General features: G+C 31.5%; 1 long non-coding RNA gene across 1 annotated transcript in view; it reads left to right on the top strand.

The window, feature by feature from the left end:
• Positions 1-25: 25 nt before the first annotated feature.
• The window catches only part of LOC149131753 (uncharacterized), a 33,961-nt gene continuing 26,486 nt past the window's right edge, over positions 26-7,500 (top strand). The window contains exons 1-2 of the long non-coding RNA XR_016245164.1: positions 26-190; positions 1,253-1,296. This is a non-coding gene — a long non-coding RNA (uncharacterized LOC149131753). The remainder of the gene's footprint in view (positions 191-1,252; positions 1,297-7,500) is intronic.

Here is a 7,500-nt window from a genome sequence, read left to right as displayed (position 1 = left end):
ATATTCTTTTTTTTTTCAGCTATGAAAATGTTCTTTTATGACATCACACCACTTGAATTTCATTATTTATTACTTCATATCTTCAATGGTTGTAGAAAGGTATGAGTTGATTTATTCCAAAGAGCTGTTCCTTACGACCGTGTGGAACCAGACATTGATTAACTAGTCATTTACGTGGATATCGTAAAAGGTAAAAGAATAAGAGTTATGTATAAGTTAAGATAATGAAAATTTTCTTTTATGACGTCATGTCATTTCCCATTATAACGACAACGATAGTCTTGGACAGTTTTCAGAATTTTATTACGTTTTATTTTACTTTATATCTTCAATGGTTTAGAGAGGAAGAATTGTTGGGAAAACAGCGAACAACGAACGAAAGTTTTCTGTGAATTGTTAACACTTTATCTGTCTTGTATGTGTCATGTGATACGCAGGAAATACTTCCCTAGTCTCCATGAATTAGTTATAACATGCGTTCCCAATTTTTTCCAATCAGCTTAGTTACTTGGGACTTATGAAGGGAAGGCTTTATATTATTCCAAACGTATGAAACAAGGGCTAACTAAACGTCTGAAAACAAGCACGGACGTTTTGGACGAGCTAACGAAAACGCTTGGACAGGCAAAGGATTAGAAATATGAAAGTGAAGAGGTTAACAACATGACACCATGTCACACTAATTTTAGTGAATATGAAAAAAAAAAACCCCGAAAAACTCTCGTTAAAAAGGAAGCAGAAGATAATATAAAGTGGGTGTCTGAACAGCGCCAAGGAATAGATTGATAGACAGAGAGACGGATTTGAAGATGAGTGGATAACATGAAGGGGCTTGTATAGATACGGCCTTTTTAGGGTTACAGATTTTGATTGATTAAAGGGTCACTAACACTTGAATCGACTCTCGTCATTATCTCGTATTATATTTCAGCGATCTCCACTTTAGACAATAGTTAAATCTTAATACACTGAAACAGACCATCGATGCTCACATACAAACACAAACACACAGCCAGTTATATAGAATTATTATTAGATACACTCGTATATAAAGATATTGCTTCACATATCTATTCCCGGAAGTGATTCCATTAGCCCCATTACTTTACTCTAAATCCTGATTCTTTTTTTTTCTAAAGACTATTCCTGTGTTTTAATACATCTCTTTGCTACTTCACAATTGTCATTTCTACTTTACATAGTTATTACAGTCTATAAAGTTTCATCTATAGATGACGTATTTTTTTTCCAGCATTCTTAATCACACATATAGAACAAGATGGATGCTGGTTGAAGGTAAGCCTACTCAGCTAATCTCAGCAATTAGCATTATATGAACGATGATTTTTTAAGGATTAAGCCTATCTTCAACTATCATATTTTTAAGAGAATATTGTCTGATATTTTATATTCTATTCAAAAATATTCAAAATATTTTTGCTGTATATATTTTATACACAATTCTCTTTTTGTAAATATCCAACAAATCACATTTTAAAAATATATATTCGTATATGCTCAAATACAATATCCTAGTTGCAGTTGTTTTGTTTCTTAAAATTTTCCTCTCTTTTGCAAACATTTCAGATTTCTTCTCCATTAGTATTTATATTGTTCAAGCTTCATTCTTTATATTTATAACATAACTCGCAAACACAAACATTAGCATTTAAATTAGATTCATAACAAAATATCGAAACACACAAATACGATTTGAAAAACATTGAAACTCCATAATAATGGAAAGCGTATGGATATGGAGTCCACCGGAAATTTGTTGTAACTGAATGCTAAGATTTTTACGATGGCTGAATACAATGGAAGATAGTAGATAACTCGGCCCCTAACCCTAATCGTAAATTAGCCTAAACCTCTTCCTTGCTGTCATCGTCTTTATAAACATCTTCAATGTAAGGGTTTATTAAATGCATAAAAATATAAGCATACGTATATATACGTAAGCATATACATACATTATATTTTCACACACATACACGCATGTATGTATACACATGTATATGATATATATGTATATATGCATATTTATATAAAATATGTATGTATGATTCTGCCAGCTCGCCGCCTTAACTTTTCTCCTTAACCCTTTCTACTATAGACACAAAGCCTGAAATTTGGGGCAGGTTTAGTCGATTACTTCGAAGTGCTCAACAAGTACTTATTTTACCGACCCCCAAAAGGATAGAAGACAAATTCGACCTCGGCGGAATTTGAACTCAGAACGGAAAGACGGACGAAATACTACTAAACATTTCGCCCGCGTACTTACAATTCTACCAGCTTGCTTCCTTAATAATAATCTTTTCAACTCTAGGTACAAGACCTGGAATTTGAGAGGAGGGGGAGGATGGTCGATCACATCGACCCCAGTACGTGACTGGTGCTTATTTCACTGACCCCCAAAAAGATGAAAGGCAAAGTCGACCTTGGCGGAGTTCGAACTTAGAACGGAGCAACGAGCGAAATGCGAAATACCTTCTAGACATTTTGCCCGGCATGCTAACGATTCTGCCAGCTCCCCGCCCTCGCCACCTTAATAATAAATAATAATAATAATAATAATAATAATAATAATAATAATAATAATAATAATAATAATAATAATCTAAGAACATCTGAAGAAGAATTGTAATTCCGAAATATCATCGGACTATGGATATTTAGTCCCTATTTTTGTATTATAGTGCATTATTGTACCATTCTAAACTTTTTATTCTTTACAAAAAATACACAATGCTTCAAGCGAACTACAATACTCTCCTAATAATAATAATAATAATAATAATAATAATAATAATAATAATAATAATAATAACAGAAACAATTCCTATCATAGTAGGTGCCTTAGGTATGATAAAAAAATATTCAGACAAATACATAACAAAAACACCAGGACTTACAAATATATATAACATACAGAAAATTGCACTACTGGGCACTGCACACATCCTACGCAAAACACTTTCAATACAGTAACCATAAGAGCATCACAGCAAACCACAGCACATACTCAAGGCACACAGAGCTGCGCTCGGTAGTGAAGTGAAAGCACGTTATAAAAATAAAACTACTGAACAATAATAATAATAAATAATAATAATCATACAGTTTTTAGTGATAATTGTCCTACAAAGCGTAGCGCAGTGCAAACTCACTAACCGAGTGATAATGCTAAACTACAATATGACGATTCGAGGCAGAGAGCGAACATTTAACGCTTGTATTTGATTGATTTCTGAGCAGAAGTATTCATCGTGTGATTCTTCAATGTCTTTTAATGACATTAAATTGCAAGAATGCTATTACGGTTGCGACGGATGCTTTACTTAACGCCACCCACAGAGCTTCATGATGTGCCTTATTAACTTCCGTGTTTTACTGTTATTAATAGTTAAGCTTCATATTTATAAGAATGTGGACCTTTAAGGTCTGGAGATGCCATAGCTTTGTTGAGCGTCAGCAGGATTTGGAGAAAGCCAAATGATGTAATTTATGTTTTATTTTGCTGCAAGGAAAACATTGTGTACAAAGCATAAACTTATACAAATGTATCGTAAATAAATACATAATCGAGATAGAAATAGCAAAAACGACAAAATACAAATATATGTATGTATGTATGTATGTATGTATTTATGTATGTATGTATGTTTGTATGTATGTTTGTTTGTATGTATGTATGTATGTATGCATGTATGTATATACTATTTGTATTTTGTATATACTATTTGTATTTTGTATATACATATACATATGTATATATATATATATATATATATATATATATATATATATATATGTATATAGGTATACTTGTATATATATTTGTATATTTATGCATATGTATACATATAGACATACGCATATATATACATGTACACACACACATATATATATATATATATACACATGTTATATATGTGTATTTATTTATAAAAGTATGCATATATATATATATATATATATATATATATATATATATATATATACATACACATGTTATATGTATACACACACACACACACATATATATATATATATATATGCACACACCCATAAACAAACGTATGTTTATACACACACACATATATATATACACCCCCATAAACACACATACGCATATTTATATACATATATACATAAAATATGTATATATATATATATATATATATATATATATATATATATATATATATATATATATATATACACCCACCCATAAACACACATATGCATAATTATATACACACACACACACACACACACACACACATATATGAATATACACACACACACACACGCACACACACCCAACAAACACACACACTGATGCCGCTATAATATCTGAATATAACAAAACATTTCATAAGCATTTGGTTCTTTAAATGTAAAATTTGATTTACTCTAAAGAGCCTTTCTTTGTAACAGAGAGGAACCCAAACTATTTATTTATCAAATCGATAGATATCGAAAAAGGTAAACGACTTGGAATTATGTCAAATTTACGATTGTGAATATTTTCGCTTATGATCTCATCTTATATTCTGTTTCGCTTATGATCTCATCTTATATTCTGTTATTGCCTCATCCCAAATGAAAAGTTTTCAGAATCTTGCTTTTTTAATCTTTACTTTAAATCTTCAATGTTTGAGAGAGGAATTGTTGGAAAAAAACCTGCACCTCTTTTAGCGGATGAAGGTTAAGCGGCTTGGCCATTTAACAAGATACCACGTCAACCTATCATTAACTAATATAGCCATAAAACACTCGGTAAAAATGGAAAACGTTGCTACGTGTCTATTCCTCCCACACAACGTCCTGTCTGGGAATCGAAATCGCCATCCTCCGACCGCGAGTCCGCTGCCCTAACCACTGGGACAGTGTGCTTCCACAAAATATACTTATATAAATAAACATGAATACACATATATTATAATATTAGACAGCTAGCAGAAACGTTAGCATGCTGGGCAAAATGCTTAGCGGTATTTCGTCTGTCTTTACGTTCTAAGTTCAAATTCCGCCGAGGTCGACTTTGCTTTCGTCCTTTCGAGGTCGATAAATTAAGTACCAGTTGCGTTCTGGGGTCGATCTAATCGACTGACATCTTCTCCCAAAATTTCGGGCCTTGTGCCAAGAGTAGAAAAGAATATTTGACGAATTTATGTTAGTTGTTGTTGGAACTTTTACTCCATGTTTCATGTTAGCAGAATGATCAGTCGATATGCCAGCGGCATTTCTTTGAAGTTGTTAAAACTTTGAGTAATTACTGCACTGAGAGTCACCTTTAATCAAAGTTAATATGGTAACTAATGGCAAAGGGAAACCATTCAGTTTGCTTGTAGCGCTGACATACCAACCGACACACCTACGCGCGCACACACACACACACACACACACATGCGGGTGAACATTCACGTATATATATATATATATATATATATATATATATATATATATATGCGGGTGAACATTTACGTATATATATATATATATATATATATATATATATGCGTTATATGAGGATTTGACATACATATTTGAATGGTATACAGTGAACAAAGAGTATTAAGATAGCGTACCTCACAACAATTTGCAGCAGGTTGCATGCTTACATGCATACTTACACACACACACACACACACACACATAAACACATACACACATACACACAGATCGATCGACTGATCGATGGTAGACAGGAGTTCGAGAAAGACAATTCTGCAAATTAATTAATGATAGTCTTTCGTTGTCCAAAAAAGACGATTCTACCATTTCTTGCTGAACAACCAATGCAAATGTTTGGTTTTTAATGATCAAATGTTGCACAAAAGCTTTCTCTTTCTCTATCAAATCGACATTGCTTGTATGAATGGCACGACGTGCCACACTTTAGATGTCAAACTTATTGCAGAATAACGTGGGATGAAGAGTTTTGCTTAAGGACACAATGCACCGCCCTGTGCAGGAGTAGAACCTAGGATCTCTCGATCGTGAATGCAAAATCGTAACAACTAGGCCATTCACCGCCACGAATACATACATAAATACATACGTATATAACATATATATATATATATATATATATGTATATATATATATATATATATATATATATATATATACAATTAAACCTTGGGAGAGGCATTATGCCGGTAATAAACACACGCACTGGTTCATAATGCCTCTCCCAAGGTTTAATTGTATTTCTTTCAACACACGTATCCACATCAAGAATCTTGCACACGAAATACACATACGAAATATATATATATATATATATATATATATATATATATATATATATATATATATATATATATATATATATATATATATATATATATATATATATATATATATGTATGTACACACACACACACATATATATATAGGCATACACACACACATATATTACATTTATGTGTGTAGAAAGAAGCTAAAAGAGAAAGGTGTAGGAGTAGAATCGCGGAGGGAGGGAAGAGGTGATTAGTCTTTTAGCAATTATATTGAATTTAATTAAACGACTTAATCACTGTTCATTGAGGATGTTAAATGCAATTTACAAAGTTTCGAGACAAATTGAATATTGACAGTCGAATACACACATACATACATACATGAATATATATATATATATATATATATATATATATATATATATATATATATATATATATATATATATATATATATATATATATATATATATATAGAGAGAGAGAGAGAGAGAGATAGAGAGAGAGAGATACACATACGTACACACACACACACACACACATATACGTATATATCTGTGTGTGTGTATATATATATATATATATATATATATGCAAATTCTTTACGTATGCATATATGTATATTTGTGTGTGTGTAGATATATATATGTATATGTATATATACGTATAAACATATGTATATAATTATATATGTATATATATATATATGTAAATACACACACACACACACACACACACATATATAAATATATATATATCTACATATATACATATATATACACACACACACATGCAGATATATATTCATGTCATGTATATACAAGTATACCTGTATTATTGTATATCATACACAGACACGCACATGAACACATACAGACGCATACATATATATCTTTACACACGTTCACATAGAAACAAACACCCGCGATATGTAAATATGAAATATATACAAGCACAAATACGTATATATATATTTATTTATATACAAATATTCATATATATATATATATATATATATACACACGCATTCACACACACACACATACACCCTCACACACACACACACACACACATATGCATATAATACCTATTTATGCATACATAAATTCACACATACTGCAAACATATGTCCTTGTACCTAGCCATTTCTGGCGTCCATCGTGTTCATGTACCTAGATTCTATTGAATCCTCTAATGTGTGTGTGTATATTTATACACATACACATGAGCACCCCTCCACAAA

Source organism: Octopus bimaculoides, chromosome 19, assembly GCF_046866305.1.
Source record: "Octopus bimaculoides isolate indiv1 chromosome 19, ASM4686630v1, whole genome shotgun sequence".
Lineage (NCBI taxonomy): Eukaryota > Metazoa > Mollusca > Cephalopoda > Octopoda > Octopodidae > Octopus > Octopus bimaculoides.
The sequence above is the reverse complement of the archived record's forward strand: the minus strand, read 5'-3'. Positions and strand labels throughout refer to the sequence as shown.